At 40.3% G+C, this 19,304-nt stretch overlaps 1 protein-coding gene across 1 annotated transcript in view; it reads left to right on the forward strand.

Moving 5' to 3' along the window:
- Positions 1–5,629: 5,629 nt before the first annotated feature.
- Positions 5,630–19,304, forward strand: part of COL8A1 (collagen type VIII alpha 1 chain) — a 166,603-nt gene continuing 152,928 nt past the window's right edge. The window contains exon 1 of the mRNA XM_069551085.1: positions 5,630–5,828. The gene's annotated coding sequence lies outside the window, so the exon portion shown is untranslated. The remainder of the gene's footprint in view (positions 5,829–19,304) is intronic.

The following is a 19,304-nucleotide window of genomic DNA, read 5'->3' on the forward strand; positions in this document are numbered from 1 at the left end:
GAATTACTACTTGATTCAGAAGAAAAAATTAAAAGGCTACAAGGTTTAGAGGTTGATGGCTAAATCTGGGAGTGCTCATTTTCTCAGTGCGTTTGACTCTGTAACCCCTCTATAGCCCCCCAGGCTTCTCTGCCCATGGAATTTTCCCAGCAAGAATACTGCAGTGGGTTGCCATTTCCTCTTCCAGGAAATCATTCCCAACCCAGGGAATGAACCCGAGTCTCCCGCGGCTGCTACATCGGCAGGCAGATTCTTTACTACTAAGCCACACAGGAAGCCCAAACCTGGGAGACTTCTTCCCAATCCTGAGACTTAGAGAGAGAATTATAACAGTTAAGAGCTAATTAAACCCCACCTTTGGGGATTCTGGATCTAGAATACAGACAATGTTTAATGTTGGGGTGTGATCTTCTTATAGCCAGCACTGGACTAATACATTATGAGCTTCACTCTTATGACTCAAGTTAAGGATGTGTATCATGGATCATCAGGTTGGCTTCCCCGGGATGTTGAATTTTTAAAGGAGCATCTAGTGGCTAGTACCGAGCAGGCATCTGACAAGTGGAAAGAGCTGGTTAAGCCTCCTTATTTTACATGCAGACACTGAATCCAAAAAGGATAGAACATCTGCCGCAAGTTTGTATGGGTAGTTAGTGGCCCAGCTGGGACTAAACCCCATATTTCCTGACCCTCCATCCAGTGCTCTTTATAAAGCCAGCGGAGCTGTGAGGCAGTCATCTGTGGATCACCCGAGTCAGTCAGCTCTCTACCATCTGGGCCAACAGGAAAACAGTGACTCACAGAATCCAACGTTCCTCTGGAATGTAGGAGAGGTGTGCTTTTCTTCTGTGCTGTGAACCTTTTCAATTTTTGTAAATAAAACCCTACTTTAAATGTCCTAGGAGAGCTGGCAATTGTAAGTGCCTTGCGGTCCAAGATCATATTTGGTGATACTTAACAGAAGCTTAGGCTGACTGACTGATGGGTCAGCTGATAGACAAAGAGCAAATTTCTGTACATTGAACTTCAGATCATCGTGATTTTTGTTCGGACCCAAAGCCATGATCATTTGCATTTTGAAGCAACTGAGGAGTGGTAGGAAAAACTGAAGGTTGAAATTTGCTGAGGATAACACATAGGAAATAGTTCAAAGTAATTTAAAAAACATAAATGTGACAGCATAAGTTTTTAATACCAGGGTCCCCTGTTTCCTCATCCAGAAACCCTTCAAAATTCAAGGATCTCTACATGAAACCTATTATCTCTGGACTGATACTTTTTTTCTTTATATATATATTTATTTTTTTTTGAAGTATAGTTGACTTACAATGTTTCAGGTGCAAAATAAGGTGATTTAGTATATACATATAACATACATTATTTTTCAGATTATCTTCCATTATAGGTTATTATAAGATACTGACTATAGTTACCTGTGCTACACAGTAAACCTTTGTTGCTTGTTGCATATCTATTTTTTTGAACTAGAAATCTAGCATTTTATTCATATTAAGTCAAACAAGTGGAATCAAAATGTCATAAAGTTTTTAGTTAGGCAAATGTTCATAAGTTTTCTAAAATATATGTATATTATACATACTATTTATAAACATGTAAACAAAAACTTGTCTACCATGCTTGATAAAGGCTTGAGTAAGAACATCAAAGAAAAAGAAAACAGATGGAGAAATTGGAAAAGCTAAACTAAATGAAATGGGAGCACTGACTATGAAATAGAAAAAGTGAAATAAACTAGATAAAAGTAAAAGAAAGTGACGTCTCTCAGTCGTGTCCAACTCTTTGCGACCCCATGGACTGTAGCTCACCAGGTTCCTCTGTCCATGGGATCTTCCAGGCAAGAATCCTGGAGTGGGTTGCCATTTCCTTCTCCAGGAGATCTTCCCGACCCAGGGATTGAACCCAGGTCTCCCACATTGTAGGCAGACGCTTTACCATCTGAGCCACCAGGGAAGTCCAGATAAAAGTAAAAGACTGATAACATTAAAGCTACAGCAGGTGACTTAAAGACCAGCCCCTCTGACACACAGAACAGGCACCAACCTTCACATTAATCTCATCTATCATCTTGGCCACACTCGGAGAATTCTGCCTTCCCATCTCCTAAGAATCACCCAGAACACTGTAGGGACACTCTAGGGTAGAACTACCATCATTTTTGCCACCTCATGCAGACCTCCAAGTCTGCAGGACACAAACACTCAGCTTTCTCTAAGTATGCTTATGGCCCTGGAGAGACTGGCAAGTATTTATATGCAAAGCTACTACAAATAGCCTATACAAAGAAAAGCGAATTCTTAATAATATGCCATTTCTAGCATGCCATGCTATGGCTCAAAAGTCTCCAATGACTTCTCATTGCCTAGAGTTACAGTTCAGACTACTGAGGTGACATTGAAGGCCATCCACAGGCTGACTGCATCTCTCCTTTCCTGTTTCTTAGCTTCATTGTTCTGCTATACAAACCCTTCCCTTAAGTCAAGCCAGCCATTTACCATTCTCCACATTTTCCTGTGACTCCCCCAGTTGTGTACATTTCCCCCCTTGTCCTAGAATTCATCACTCACCCATTCCAATTCTGGTTTCCACAGTCAACCCAAATGCCAACACCTCCCTGAAACCACTTTGCAACCCAACTAACAAGAATTATATGTTTGTTTGTTTTTTCCTTCCATGAGAGTAGATCTACATTCTTACTATTTTCCTTTGCTTTGAATACCCCACACTGTCTGTATCCATTCTTAATAGGTATTTATTAGTTGATTAATTCTAAATTTAAAAAAAAGTTTCCATTTTCAAAGCTCTTTAAAATAAGGTAATAATCTGTAGCTGTTATTACATTCACACAATGGAAACTTCAGAGCCATCTAGTATGTTGTCATTGGATTCCTTTCTTTCCACAAAAGACCAAACTAGGTCATTTCAAACCTCAGTCACCTTCAAGAGATTCTAGAAGGGCACTCGAAGAGTCAGCAAAGAGATCACATTCCTGGATTCCTGATTTGTTGTCCAGATCTGCTAGAGTTAGATTCAGGCAAGTGTGAACTGGAGAAATGAACTAACCGTTAGCACCATCCAAACAAAATGAAAGGAGCTCTTTTGTTACATAGCTGGATATTCAGGTTTGAAAGGAGGGAGTGATGGAGGAAAAAGGAAAAGAAAATACAGCTGTCAATTGCCTTCCCTTTGAATGCGCTTTGCTTGCCTTTTCTGTTTCTATTTTTCACAACTATGTGATGGATCTGGAATGTCTAAAGGCATTAAATCAGAATTGAAAAGGTGATTTGCTATAATCTGATAAGGATATCTACTAATATGTATCACCCAGAGGTGCCTCTAACTGGGTCCTAATTAGCTTTCCCAGAAAACATTTCTTCACTAAACTATAAAGTTCCAGAAGTGGTAGCTTTCCTGTGAAATCGTATTTGATTTCAAGGGTCAACCCCAGAAGACTCAATGCAGTTTTATTTCTAAGTCCAGTAACAAAGCTGTTCATTTCATAGACTTCCTTCAGTGGATTTAGGCATATTCTCAAAGCACAAACATACTATTTGTGAAGGGGTTCTAGAAATGAAAAATTAGAACTATTAAGACAAATAATCAATGTCATGAAACATCATGAGTAACATCTGAGTAACTGTTCTAAGGTCAAGTTTGTGTTTATAATAAAGAACTTAAATGTTTCACCTCGTATATCATTAATTCTCCTCATATCCCAGGCACAGGGGGTTGTTGACTCCCAGCTGTATCCGAATGAGAATAAGATTAGTTAGGAAGAAAGCAATTGAGGCTTTGAAGTCTAGAGGCAGACAGATGGGATTATGAAAATGTAAAAGTTATGTTCAATGTAACCTAAACACATATGACAACTAATATTACTATTATCCAAATACCACTGTTGGATATTTTCTTATGAATTTCTTTAAAATCCTTTTTTATATCTGTGGACCTTTTACAACCAATGGTTCTTAAAGGGAGGAGATTTTTTTTTTGCTCCTCCTCCCCCACAATTTGGGTAAGTGTAGGCACATTTTCAATTCTCATAACTCAAGAAGGAGAGTGCTACTGGCATCTGGTGGGTAGAGGCCAGAGATAGTGCTCAACATCCTATAATAGCCAGAAAAAGTTCTCACCAGAATTATCTGGACCAAGATGTCAACAGTACCCAGTTCAACATATTCGGCTCTTGGTCATCATTTTTCCTTCTCTTGGAGTCTGATAACCTCTCCCCACTCCACACACAAAGACATCAGGACTAACCTGAGACCAGGTCAGGCATTCTATATGGTGGCCTCATGTGCAGAGTACACGTGCTCTGGAAGCTCACCAAATACGGCTCCCCTTCTTGCTAGCTTGAGCTAGTTGCTTAACCCTTTGAAATTCCTTTCTTTAAAAAAAAAAAACTACACAATATGAATCATATTTGACTCCATAAGGCTGTGGTGAAATGAATCAAGTTTCATGTGTGAATATATTACTATACATTTATATAGTTATATATCAATATTGTCAGTAAAAGTTATTTCCCCTGTTCTTTTCAGGCCCATCCATCCATCTCCCTGCCTCTTTCTTTCCCCTTGTCAGTACCCCTCACCCTCAAGGCTCAGGTTCTCTCTTTTCAAATGCTTTAATTCCTGTGGTGGCAAAAATCAAACTTGGGCTAGGAAGTGAGTCACGGCTCAGCAGCTAAAGGAGTTTGTTTTTCTTTCTCTGAATGTATTTCTTAAGAATTTCGGCCTGATCCTTCAGCCTCTTGTTGGTTGAATCCTCTTAATGTTTAAGACACACAGAGAGCTATGGCACCAAGACGTTTTCCAATTGCTAGGAATGAGAGTTTTTAAAATACCGAAAATAACCAGAGGGCAGAGAGCCCTGCAATCCTGTTACATAAGCAGATGTTGGAGGACCGAGGCTGGTTTTGAGGTTCCTTTCTCCACAAGCCAATCTCCGCTGATCCTCTCCAACCTTTGCTGGATTTACCTTAATGCTGCAGAAGTCTCCCGAGGGGCCTCTGGATGCTGCGCACTACCGGCAGCACCAGGAGAACTTGCTGGTCACAAAGCACAGTGGGGAGTGATGAGTGAAGGGCCGGCTTTCACCCGCGGGGGGTGGGAGACCAGGACGCAGGAGGGCGGCCGGATGGCAGCCGGCTGTGGCCAGCCCTTCTCCGCGCCCATCCAGAGCTCGGGATGCGCTACTCCGAGGGCCAGCTTCCCCTCCTTTCCCTTGCCTGTGAAATTCCAAATATTCCTGAACCGTTATTTAGGTTTACGAATTCACAGAAAATACCTATTGTTATTCTCCGTCACTCACAACTCGCTCCCCAACACCACTGCCATCTAAAATGTCATACAAAATGGCAAATCATCAAAATTCCGCTTTCCCTCCGTATCTTGCTTGTTTGACTGTCTCAGTCTCCTGGTCGTTTTCTCCCCAGTCTTTTCCCTGTCTGTGGACTACATCCCTTTATAAGTTTTCTCTCTTGTCTCTCTCTGTCTCTCTTTTTCTCTCCTTCTCCCTCCTCTCCCGTTTCCACTGCTTCCTCCGCTCCTCCACCCTCCTCCCTCCCCGCCCCTCCTCCCTCTCTCCGGCTCCTGGCTCTGCCCTCGCCGCCCCTCCCCAGAGAAGAGTGTCCAGCTTCCCGGGGCTGCCCGCCCGCCGCTGCTCCTCTGCCCACCTACCATGAGGAGCGGCTCCTCCCACCTGCCCATAAAAGCCAAGTGCATGTTACCAGCAGCGGATCAGAGCACTTTCCCGGTCCTCTCCTGTGGGAGCCCCCGAGCCTCTCTCCTGGATCTTACTTGCTCAAGGTAAGATAACCCTTCTGCAGGCATCTGACCTACTGGGGGTTGCTTTGGGGGAATCAGTTTCCCCTGGTCAACGTGCTTACTGTTTGGTTAGAGCTGATTCTTATGGATGCCAGATCGGCTGCTCCTTTAAACCAGCAACTGGTTTGAAAACAAACTTCTGTTTGAACGGTAAAATAAAAGTTCGTTTGGGGCAGAAACAGCAGCATAAATATTGCAAAAACCTTTTCGCCTTTTAAATCACTTTTTCCCCTGGTTGCTGGCTGTTGCCGAGGTTAAAGTGTATCTGTTTGGGGTGTTTTCCTGATCGCTTTTCATTGTAAATATTTCACGTAACAGTGGGGGCAAGGAAAACTTTGTCCCATTGTCAAAAATGTACTTTAAAAGAACACAATTAGTTTCCTAAAAATAGCACAAAGGTCTGCTAACAATTTTGCCATGTTTTCCAAACCCCCAAGACAGCTTCTGTGAGTCCTTTAAAAAATATCTTTCCAGGTTTAAGTGCTTGGAAAAAATGATGCCAACGGGTACCCTTTGCCCAGAGACCATAATCAGGTGGCTGGTAGATAGGAAAGAACAAATCCAAATTGACAAGCTACGGCACAACGTGAGAGCACAAAATTGTCTTTTCAAGACGTCCTAAAATGAGAATTGTGCTGGAATAGAAGTGTATAAAAGAACTTCATGAATTTCTATACACACACCTAAACATAAAGCATTTCAATGTGTTCCACAGTCAGAGAAAAATACAGGCCAGATTATCCAATACTTCTGTTTACACCCGAGGGTTGTAAAGAACGATCAGCTTGAAGGCTTTGGAAGTTTGATCCCTGCTTGTCACCTTTTTCCTTATCTAGTAAAAATTGATCTGATTGCCAGAGAGATAGTCTTTAAGCTACCCTCATTTTTAAAGACTTCGGACTTTACATCCTGATCTCTGAGGTCTGAGAATATGTGTCGTGCACCTGTGAAGGAAAAACGTCCTCCGCAGCTACTTCTGGAAAACCAGACACTTAGTCCATGAAGTTTGCAGTCAGAATCTGCGGGCTGTGTGGGATGAAACTCTCTCATGTGGGAGAAAAACCCTCTTCAAATATTTCCTCTGGGGAATTGCACAAGACAGCTGAGAGACGGCAAACCAAAGCTGGCAGTCAGGAAACCGAACCACTGTTTCAGCCCTCAAGGTTCTTAAAGTAGGAGAGGAAAAGGTTTCCTTTTTTTTTTTTTTTTGGTTTGTTTATATTGTTTCTCTTGAAAAAGGAAAAGTCTCCAAAGCTGTAAAAAATTCTTCACTATTAAAGAAAATAGAATCATTAGAAGTTTAGCTGAGGGTCTTCCAAACCTTTCCCCCTTATCGTTTGCATATTAAAAGAAATAATAAAGATATTTAAAATTTCTACTTGGCATGGAGAGGATTCAATGCTATTATTCAAATGAAAAAGTTATATGTCAAACTTCCTGTCATGCGAAATTTTGCTTCATTGGAAAAAATTATTACTAGGAGTTCGGTTTCCTTTAAGAAAATGATATAAAATTACTATTGGCCATGATAATATGTGACCTGAGCATATTAAAATACCTTTTATCTCAAGCCACAGTGCAGACTGCTTGCTTCATATTTGCTGTAAGTGGCAAGAGCACAGGTGTGGGACCAGGCCAAACCAAGTGTGCGGTATGTCCAAGCTAATTCCTCTTTTATGTTAGTGCCGGATTCACGCCCATCACCACGAGGGTGAAGAGACACTGCTTCATTCACCAGATCCCCTTGAGGAAAGTTATCTTTTCTGGGAGGGAAAAAAAAAAAACGTGCTGCCAGTGTAAAAGAGCTCCCTGTTATTCCTAAATGTGGGGATGAAAAGTGTTCCCCCAGGGTTTGCTTCTGCTTTTCCTGGCAGTTAATCCACTCTACCAGCTATGAACCATTTCACAGTAACTGCTTTCCCCATGTGCCATCACATTCAACACCCTAAATAACTAGATGAGATCATCCTAGACTGCTCATGACCTCACTTTCCCAGGGGTCTTTACCAGACACTAAAAATGACACTTTCTCCATAGTTTCCTCCTTAAGTTTATAGAAAGATCAGTAGTGGGGAGTCATGGAGTCCCCCCAGCGTCTCCCCCTTTGCACAGGATATAGAGGCATGAGGCTTGTCTATGCCATTGTATCGCTGCCCCTGGGTTGGGTTGGTTCATGGCCCTACCTACCCCATCCCACTCCAGCACAATTTGAGTGACTCCTTTAATGTTTCTTATAAAAGAAAAGTGACTGCATGTTTCCTTAGAGATACACAGGAAGGGAGCTCGGTTGATCTGGAGGGCCTGTTACATCTAGGGAAACACACATTTTAGATCTGCTATTCCCAAAATTATAAAACAATATTCTTCCCATGATCAGAAGGTATATCCTACCTTAATTCCATTTGTGAAACAAAAATCAAGGAGAGGGGAATGAAATGAACAGAGAATTGAGAGGGAAGCTGGGCAGAACTGCTCCTAGAAAGTGCCCTAGAAGAGTAAGACCAGAATCTCTGTAACAAATGCAACTTCTTTTTGCTCTTTTTTTATGTGGAATATGGGGAACAAAATCCGTATCTGCTGTTGTTGTTTTTTTAATCAATAAGAGTATTTCTAATAATTTAAGATTCATCTCTGCTATACCCTTCTGTAACAGAAAGAACAGCCCTTCTAGAGACCAAAATGATTTCAGGTCTGCCCCACATTAAAAACCCATAGACCTTTGCCAGTTATAATTTTATAATAAAAGCTACATTCTGAATATAAAAAGCCTCAGAACACATTTTTAACTAATGGGTAGTTCATGTCAACAAATCCACCTCTCACTCTCTCAAAGAGTCCAATGTTCAGTAACTGTTTGAAAGTTACAAGTTAGAGGCAGCTGTCTACTCCTCCCTAACCATGGTCTTCAACTGTGATATGGCAACCTGCAGCATGATTGACATGCGGTGGTATTTGCCAATCTCTGGTCCTCCAAGTAACCCTCCGAAAATTAGGTCTTTCTTCAGGCCCCGGCTTCCTTCTCTTCCACCAGGCCCCCGTGAACATCCATATGCATAACTCAAGGAAAGTATAGATCTCGAGACTAGAATGCCATCTTCTGAGAGTTTCATTGTTCTAGCTACTGAGTGAAATGAAAAAAAAAAAAAAAGATACAGAGAGAAGAATGAGTGTCCTATGGAATTTAGAGAATCACTTTAGCATTGTGTAAAAAAGAACCCCTTACTACCCAAAGTATCTAAAAATTTAAATTAAGAAATAAAAAGGCCAGCTTACTGGTTGTTTCAAAATGCTAAGAATATAATGAAAAAGATCTTCCAATGACCTGACAGTCATTAACATCAGTTTATACCCCCAAGTACTAATTTAGAGCTCAGCTAAACTTTCCCTTTGCAGAGACCCAAGGAGTGAAGACTAGGAAAGAATAGTAACCACATTTCAGCACCAACAGAGAAGCCACTAATTAGACATTCCACTATTGACTTGGGAACTACATTTGCTGTTTGAGGAAGGCGGTTCTTATAGTCTATCTTCAAGCAAATAGATTTGCAACAAGAGGGCTAAAGGGAGTCACACACAGTCGGAATGTCTATAATCTGGGGGCCCTGTGAACGCAAATCCGCAAAGCTGTTGAAATTGCAAGGAATCAAACTGAAGTGACTGAAACAAAAATGTTCCCAAAAACTGATCATAGAGCAATCTACTAAAATAATAATGAATTTTCACTTCTCAGTGTAACATTACAGCAAAAGCTATTATGGACACCTATAACTGATTATGTAAAATATTAAAACACATTGATGGTCTACCTTCAATCTCCTCTGTTAATTTTGGGCTCACTTCTACTGTCCTTCCTGGAAAATGAAAGCTGTCCTTCTCTCCTCCAGTACAGGATGTACAGATGCAGTCATGCCTCTCTGTGCTACCTCCTTTTTTTTTTCTTTCAGTGAAAGAAATCTCTTTTCAATCCTTATAGATCTTATAGTTTCTGGAGTACCACTCATAGCTGTGGCACCTCTCTTTATCAAAAGTCTCCTACTTCTCTTAAACAGGTGAGGTAGATTTTCACTCCAACAAATAAGAAACCTTTACATTTTTCTAAAGTTTAATTCATATACCTAGAAGATAGGTAATTTAAACTTGCTACATGCTTCCAAACTGAAAGGAAGCATCTAAGAAGTTTTATTTATCTAGGCTCTAGTCTAACTTCTTGGGTTTTAAAAATTTATTTAGGGACTCACACAGTACAAAGGCTGAAAGAATCCTTGGAGCTAATTCTAACAAAGTTAATTTTACAGATGAAAAAAGTCAGAGAGCTTGATGTCTTTCCTAGGGTCACCCAGACATGACTAGGAGAAGCCGGACTGGAGTTCGTATAACCGAACTCTCTGTTCAGGGCTCTATTTTGAATAACTTTCATGTTTCTTCCCCATATAGTGGGTATCTAAGATGTCTCTGTGATGAGAATCCTGTTGAAACATAAAATATAGAGTTCTCAAAAACTGTAACTGGTAAAGGTTTGGGGCTTCACTGGGCCTCTCCTACAGAACGTTCAGAAACACTGGTACAATCCCTTATGAAGAGTGAAGTCACTGGTTGTCATCATCACAGGCACCTTGTGTGTTTTTATCTTCCTTCCAGGGTCTTATATGTAATAGCTGCTTGGTAAACCTGTGTTGAGAGAGTGAGTGATTGATTAAAGAAAAAAAAAGGCTAAGTATAAAATATCCATATTTCTTAACTCCTTCCATAAAAATCCTTACAAGTCTACAGGTACTTATAGAGACTCAGATCTCAAGTATATCAAATTTAAGATTCCCTGGTGCTTTAAGTAATGCAGGAGAGTTCATTTAGCCTTATCAATGGCTGAGCCATTTCCCTGCCTACAGAGATTTCATTAATCCTTACATTTGCCTGAGATCTAGGCATAATACTATTTTTTGCAGCAGGCTTAAGACTGAGTTCCAATTTTTCCATGACAGAACAAATGTATTATTATTTATGTGATGATTTACAGCATAATCTTCCTCTTCTGGCATGACATTGACAGTGTGTTATCAATATACCTGGAATCTCCTCAGGTCTTTAATGAAAGAAATGACAAAAATATGCGTAATGGACCATTAAGGAAATACTGGTTAAGGGGTGCAGGCATGAGAAGTGTTATGACATGAGAGAGGGACTATCAAGAGGTCAAGAGCATAGAGAGAAGACAGTGCAGCTAAGAGGATCCATTCCTCTAAAACAAGAGGGAGAAACTCCGGAGAAGCGATTTTTTATAACATGATTGTCAGAGCTAAGACCCACTCAAATGTTTGGGAAGTAAAATCCTATTTGGATCAGACTTCTTTCTGTACAGTACAATATTAGGAATGGCTAACATGAGGGAAAGCTTTATAAATTTTACATCTATTAAAACTCTTCTTAACCCTTAACTGGACTTCCACTGAGGAAAGAACCTCACTTGACCTCATTTTAAACTTGACCCTGACCCAAAGTACTAACTCCATGGATATCGTGTCATCAAAATGTTCTCTGCTAAGAGAAAAATACAACTTTTCATAATACATAAAGTTACCCCAATGTGGAAAGTGATAAAGGTAGAAAAGAATATTCTTGTATCTTTTCTAGAAAGAACTTACCGAGAAAGAGAAAGATGTTACCTCAGATGCTTCTTCACTTTCCTCTAAAGCATGCCTGACAATTGTTTGCAAAACTTTGAAATAGTCATTGTGTTTCTGAAATTGGTTTATTGTATGTTAAAATTTACATGGTCCGACTAAGCTTCATTGTGAAAACATACTTTTAAGTAAGTCTTTCTTAAAGACTGTCTTTCTTAAGCTCTCTTGATGTGTTTACATCTCAGGATATTTAGGCACTGGCATCATTTGATATGCTGAGATTAAAGACAATTAGTCACTTCATGTACTACTTTTCCAACTAACTGAATAGGCCTGGGCGTGGATGTCAGCTGTTGGCTTCTCCAGGAAATAAAATGTATCAGCCTGTTGGGGAGCTTTTCTAGTCCTCTCTGTTAGCTAGATAAAACAGCTGTTTTGCTGAAATTCTGGGCCACCATTAGGGTTTCATCTATTAGGGAGCTATGGCCGATTTAGAAAGACATTTGGCCACCCAGCAGTGGCGTGGCTAAGCCACAGCTGCCCTCAGTTCAACAGCAGGACAGCAGACCTTCCGAGCTGGTTGAAGAGTGTTGTCCTGGGGCAGCTGGGAGATATTTTGTGAGCTCTCATCCCATTTAGTATGTTTCCTCTATCATACTGCGTGCAAGCTAAAGATAAATCTAAACTTGGTCCATAAATTCAAAGCGATGACTGTACATTATTATATTTCTTTGAAGATCTGTACTTAACAATTTTCCCATCCAGAGGTCATAGTGTTCATCCATGCTGTAAAGCCAAAAAGTGGCCTCTTAAAGGGCACGTACAAGACAAGCCTGAGGAATATAGGAAGGGAGACGCTAGGTGGAGCTAAGAATTTGAGGCTTAGGTGACCAAGACTGTTGAGGTAGAAAGAATGAAGGAAGATAAGGAATCTGCAGCAAAAATAGGCTATAGGATCCACAGTCCCTAACTTCAAGTCCAGTTCCCCTTCTAGCTCCCAGCTGACTCTAGTCCCCTGCTGTCCCGTGAGTGGGGAGGGAGGTTATTGACCAGTAGAGGGAGCCGAGGGGTTGAGTGTCTCAGAACAGACAACTGATTTCTTCCCAGAGGGAGCCTTCAGATTTTCATTTTTCTGATAAAAGACAGAACAAGGTGTCCTCTACAACCAGTGGCTAAAATGTAGCATGGGAGTATACCACATTGCTGGTTTTCCTTTAAAAAAAAAAAAAAAAACTCCCAATTTAAGCCTCTACAAATAAATCACCTGCATTTCAGCAATGCCAGAAATGTCCAGGCATGTAGGAGTTTATTTGAAAGAAAACCATGGCAATCTTAGAAAATGTTCTTTCCGAGGCCACCACCAGCCAAGACTTAAATGTTCAGGACTAAACGCTCAATTCAGCAATAAATAAACCACATCAGCTGGGGGTCAGCAGGAGACAAGCACAGAGTCAAGGGCCGAGAAAACCTCCTGGGTTCCAAAGGGAAGCCCTAGCATCCTGCCAGGATCAACCCTTGGTCCCCAGGAGAGGGGAAGGGAAATGCAAGAAAGAAGGAGGCAGAAATGGGCCAAAAAGCCTTTATCCAATCAAGATGGCCCAGAACCTACGTTCCAGGATCCTCGTTTCTCCAGGCAGCAGTCAGAGTCTTGCCTAGACCGAAGTGAATACCTTTCTGTTGAACATTTCCATTGCACAGTGGTGTAGGGATGGCTTGTTAAGACTTGAGACAATTGCAAAATTCAGAACCCTCTAGAGGATAGAGATCAGTTAGGAGCATTTAAAAAAAAAAATCCTTGGCATACCAGGAAAGGGCAGCTTGCTTTGTAAAAATTATGACATTCACAGGAAAACAGAACAATCCTCTCTCTAGGACTGTTCATGATCTCAGTAGAGATGAAGCTGTGAAGTTGGTATGCATGTGGCCTGAGAATCCTCTGTTCTAGGAATCTTTAGTGTTTTAGTCCCCAGAATACCTTGACTGTTTCTGGAGCCTTTATCATCTTTATGCCTTAATTTATTTATCTTGAATAGAAGAACAATTCTCAAAGAACCACTCTCTTTAGAGGAAATTAAGGTCTTGCCAAAAATTTTACAGAATGGTGCTACTTAAGCATACATAGTTAATGGATTGTGCTCAGGACACCTGGAGATGGCTCTTAGCATTTACAAAAAACCAAGTTAAAATGGAATACAATGCCAAATAAGCACATAACTTTCCAAGATATACTAAGAGCATTTTTATTTCTTATGATACAGAGGACAATATTACATGTCTCAAGGGGCCAGATAAGGCCTAGGGTAAGTAGAAAAAGGGAAGCTATGACTTCAAGAGTCTCAAGAGGCCTATATGTTCACCTATTCATTATCTTGACACCAGTCAAAAGATAATTCCTCATACAGAAAAAAAAGTTTTTGTGATTTTTAAAATTGTTTTACTGGAGAAAGATATTTTTAATAGTGACTGTTATAGTATAAAATTTCCAAAGTGTGTTTCAAAACAAGTAATATATGGGATATTAACATGTTTATACAGAAAAAAGTTTCTATGGTCAAATAAACTTTAGAAATAATCAAATAACATGACCAATTTTACTTATTATTTTACAACTAATACAAGTAATTTTACCAGTTACTTATTATTTTACAATTTTACTTACAAGATTTCATAAAGACCTTAATATGCTCTGTATATTTTCATTCTTCAAAAAAGTTACAGTAAATAGTGTGTACCCAACATATTCGATGACAAATCTCAACCTGAGGGCATCTCTCGGGTCTGGTATTTTATGGGACAGTTTAGGAATCACAAGCCTCAACTGTTTTCAGTTTAAATTATTCCCAGATTTACTGGGACATAATATTTTCAGTGTTACTAGTTAATATGTAATATACATGGATTGTCAGTATATATTATGTGCTATGTCAAACTATAAAGTAAGAAACAATCCCAGTGTGATTTCCAAACCCAACTGAAAAGGCAAGAAAAGAAGCAAATGAATGTCTTGGTCCCATGACTAAGTTCTTTATGATAAGAACAGCAGAAATGTTGGAATAATTTACCAATAGTTAAGTTAAACAGTAAATGAGAGAGAAAAAGAGGGGAGGGAGTGATGGGAAGAAAGAAAGGAAAGAGGGGGAGCAGGGAGAATATTGGATAGACTGAAATGATCTCTTCCTCCCCTCATCTTTCTCAGTGCCAGGATATTGTGTTACAAATAGAGAAATGGCCAACAATAGTAATAAGTCAGTAAATGGGCAGCCTGGATAATTTTATGAATTAGCTCAACAACCCCTGAGCTGTTCAACAGAAGCATCACTAATTAATCAAGATCATTAACCAAACATTTTTCTTGAGAATTTACTTTATCGCCATCACTAGGGAGCTAATTCCTGGAATAGGAACACACTGATAGCCTAGTATATCTTGCTACGTCAGGGCTTATTGGTTTACCTATGACACTCAGACCTCCTACCCGTATCAAATTGACTACTTCTGTTAGGGTTCTACTCTGGGACATCTCTTTCCCCTTTACAAAGATCATGCTTGGAAGCCAATATCCCAAAAGCATTGCAGTGTAGCATCCTCTCCTTCAAGAAAATAAGTTCGCAGTCATCCAAGGGAAAAACTCAAACTCATCATTTCTAGTTACAGTTATAGAGACTATCTAGTAAGTGTCTCACAGAAGCAGACACTTTACTTCTCTCATTATCTCTGTTCCTTACACCAGCAGTACAAAGATGGTATTATCATTCTCAATTCAAAGATGCGAAAAACGGAGCGCCTATTTGGTCAAGCAACTTGCCCAGGGTCACCCAGCTAGAAGTGGCAGAGCCAGGATTCCCATCCCAGCCATGCTCCAAGGCCATAGGTTTCCTGCTCCCTCACGGCGCCCCTCCTGAGGTCTCATCGGATCACGAAAGGAGGAAAAAATATCGACTCCCTGTGTCACTACCTCTGACTCATAAAGAAAGTGAGAGAATTCCAATGGCTCTGTTCCTAGACACTGCCGACTGGCTCTGTTTTTTGTTTAATACTGTGATTTTAATTTCTTTTTCTTTTTTGTATCTTTTTCCTAAAAGCATGCTGCCATTTCAGAGCCAAAGAAGTAAGGTCTGTGTAACTAGAAAAATAAACAAAAAAAGCTATCATTTCTCCCTGGGGTAATTTATAAGGTCTAAGGTTTCTCCATAAATTCTCCCCAAGTGATCCCAAGTTGCTTGGCATGAGTCTGGGAAAAAGAGTGACAAGCAAGCATGTCATTCCTCAGGCAGAAGAAATTCCCATGAGTATATGAGGAACAGCCTAGAACAGAGGTGCTCTAGCATGTGAAACACACTTGAATCCAGCTCCCTGGATCATTCTTTGACTCTTGCTATATTCCATACCCAGGTAAGAGAGGAAAGACAGTGTAACTGAGGCCCCAAGCCACGTGAGTCACCTAGACAAAAGTCTATTGTCTTTACACCTGCTGCTTAACCTATTTGAGGGTGTACAGGTATCCCCCACTTTCCAAAAGTTCACTTTATGCCACTTCACTTCTATGAAAGACCTATGCTACTACCTGTTTCTGCTAATCTAAAGAAATCCAAAGAAGATTTTCACCTTTGGGGGCGGGGGGGGAAATGCAACAGTGTTGGGCTGGCCAAAAAGTTCATTCACATTTTTCCGTACGCTGGTATTGAAAACCCAAACAAACTTTTTGGGCAACCTAATAGCATTCAGCACTGCCAAGCTCCTTCCCCAGGAACTGCACTCAGCATCAAGCCACCATAGCTCTGAACCGTGTCTGTAAGCCTCTAAGCTTGTTCTGGATTTATTTTTTGCACAAGATGTGTCCTAAGGTACCTGCTTCTTCGCTTTACCCCATTTTGCCTATGAAAGATTTCATATGAATGCTCTGATTTCAGACAGCAGGGGAAGCTTGCACGTAGAAAATAATTACACTCTGAGCCCTTCCTTTGTGCTGTGCCAAAGACAAAAGAGGAAAGAAGGTCTCGGTCTTTCCACATGGTCACATTCTGCTTTGCTTTATAGTTTTGTGCTTGATCTTCCCTCTCTGCCTGGAGCATTCCCCATTTGATCTACTGACTTGGTTTGTACTCCTCCTCTGAGATTCAGAGCAGCAAACCTCCCCTCTGAGAAGACCTGCCTGCCCCTGGCCTGTCTTGACTGGTGCACCTCCGCACGCCCACTAGTGTTCTGTGCACAGCCCTGTCACGGCCACATCTTTGTATAAGACAGTGATCCCCTTGTAGGATTCATGTGCTGTTTATCTCTGCACCTTCGATGCTTAGCACACAAGAGAAACTTAATAAATGTGAAAAGGAAAAAAGGGATGGGGGGACAATGCAATGATGGTACACGAGAGGCTCTAAATATGCTTTTCCCTCTCCCTGTAGGTTGTTCCAAGAAGCGCGCGCGCACACACACACACACACACGCAGTATTACTAGGCTCAACTCTGTAGCTGTTTGTAAGGCTCAGGATGAACTCCCAGTGAGAGACTAATATTAAATATGAGCCTTCTGAACACCTAACTACATAAGGCAAGATTATTTGCTGGGTGGTGCCACTGCCCCAGGACTATCAATAACCTGCTCAAAACTATTCATTAGCATTAGAAAACAGATCAAACACCGTAGCTTGCCAGCCAGTCCCTCCATCTCTCTTACCCCAATCCAGCATTCCATTTTCATCCCTCTTCAGTCTGTACCAGGAATCTGACCTAAGTCAGATGGACTGTTCTTCCCCCAAATATTCTTTCCTCTTTTTTCTACTGACTGTGCCCCACTGTCCTTTACACTTGTCAAAATAACCCTAAATTCAAGGTCCTACTAAGATCTTCCTAAGTATTGCAGCCTGCATTGATTCTTCCTTATTCTCAACTGGTTGGTGGTTATTGTAGATATCACTTATGTGTTCCCAAACCCTGTATTGAAGAAACTGGGGCTGTCTATTAGAACTTGCTGCAATTATAGAAATGTGTTACAACTGAACCTTCCAATATGGTAGCCACCAGCTCTATACGGCAACTGAGTACTTAACATGTGGCTAGTGAAACTGAGGTACTGACTTTTATTTTATATTTTTGTAGTCCCTTTAAATTTAAAATGGCATAGCCACATGTGGCCAGTGGCTACTGTATGGGACAACACAGAATATTTAACTTTTTGTGTGCTACGTCTTATATCCTTGATGAACATATAAACTTTTGGGAAAAAATTGAATTCAGTTCTTTTTTGTATCCTCAGCTAATGCCATGATTGCAGCAGCATTCAACAAACGTTGTGTTCGGTGCATTGCTACACTACTGGGTCTGCCTCTGATAGTTATACTCTCTTGAAGAAGTCCTCTCCCATACATACATAATATTAATAAAAGAATACAGATTGTCTTTGCTTTTTTAAACGTTTAAACTTACTCATAATGGCACTGTATCACTACATGGATCCTTTATCACTGTAAAACCAAAATGAGATGAAGAATGATTTGAACTGAGTCTCTAAAAGAAAAAGTTCCATTATGCATAACTATCTCTTTTCTTTTCCCTTTGGGGGCGGGGAATATGTTTTAAATGTTTTTTAAACATATTTCAGACCTACTGAAACAGAATTTCTTCAATTTTCAAAATGACCTTTTCTACAGAGAAAGACTGTCCCTGAGAATCTGAAACAAGTTCAGCCATCAGATTTTTATTACTCCCTGAAGCCCTATCACTTTCTAAAGGAAAGTAGTTCTCAATGACAGACTTTCCCATAGCACTTTTGACTCTATTTCTAGTGCCCAATCTGAGGCTCTTGGAAGAAGGCTAAACCTCTACCAGCAGGTCAGGGAAGGTCACGGGTCTTTGGAATTTGACAATGATGCACCCCTGGCATTTGCTGGCTTACCAACAGCCCTTCAGGAATCATCATGCCAACAGGCCAACCACACAACAAAATCCTGTGCCTGCAAAGCCAAGAGCAAAGTGATCAAACAGTCTGGCTGCAGATTAGATTCTGACTTATTAATAAGCTTTCAGAAAATAAACCAGAATGTGTCTCTAACAGCAACAGTTTATAGGAGATGTTTAATGATTTCAGAGGTCGGCCATACCACATGCCTTCCTTCTGACTCAGTGAAGAGCAGGACAGGGCAGAAGAGATGTGGACCAAGCCAGGGCAATCAGCTGTATCTTTTCCATTCACAGCTAAGTTTATTTGGAGTGACTGGAAAAACCTTCAATGAAAACTTTTTTTTAATAATAAAATAAAAGAATTTACCCTGAGATCATCAGCCAGACAACATCGAGAAATAATCATGGGTTGGTATTTTCCTCTGCCTTGTAAAATATTTACAAATTGTAGGATAAGCAAGCCCTAGAGGATCATAAAGAATAGCAATAACATTTCAATTGTATTTTTTTTAATATTTAGTCATCAAAGATATCACCATGTGTTTAAATCACATTTGAATACATATAAATAAAATTTTCATCTGCAGACAGGAGCCAGTAGCTAAAGAAAGAATCCACTGACTCCTTTAAAACAGAGCAAGAACACCGGAGAAGTTTGAGATCTTGTTTTTATAAAATAGAATTCATTACTACCACATGAGGAAGAGAGTATTAGTAAGTATCTTAATTTGAGGCCTTTTAAACATGAATGTATTGATGATGATAAAAATAACCTTTGCAAAGAAATCTGCAGTTTATGACATATATTCTATATATACATTCCTTTATTTGCATTAGAGATTTTTATCTATATTTCACACATGAGTCTGTGGAGACTTAGAAAGATTAAGCAAATTTCACAACATCATTTAGACAGCAAGTGATAGAGCTTGAATATGAATC

The sequence above is a fragment of the Ovis canadensis genome, chromosome 1 (assembly GCF_042477335.2).
Source record: "Ovis canadensis isolate MfBH-ARS-UI-01 breed Bighorn chromosome 1, ARS-UI_OviCan_v2, whole genome shotgun sequence".
NCBI classification, from domain to species: Eukaryota; Metazoa; Chordata; class Mammalia; order Artiodactyla; family Bovidae; genus Ovis; species Ovis canadensis.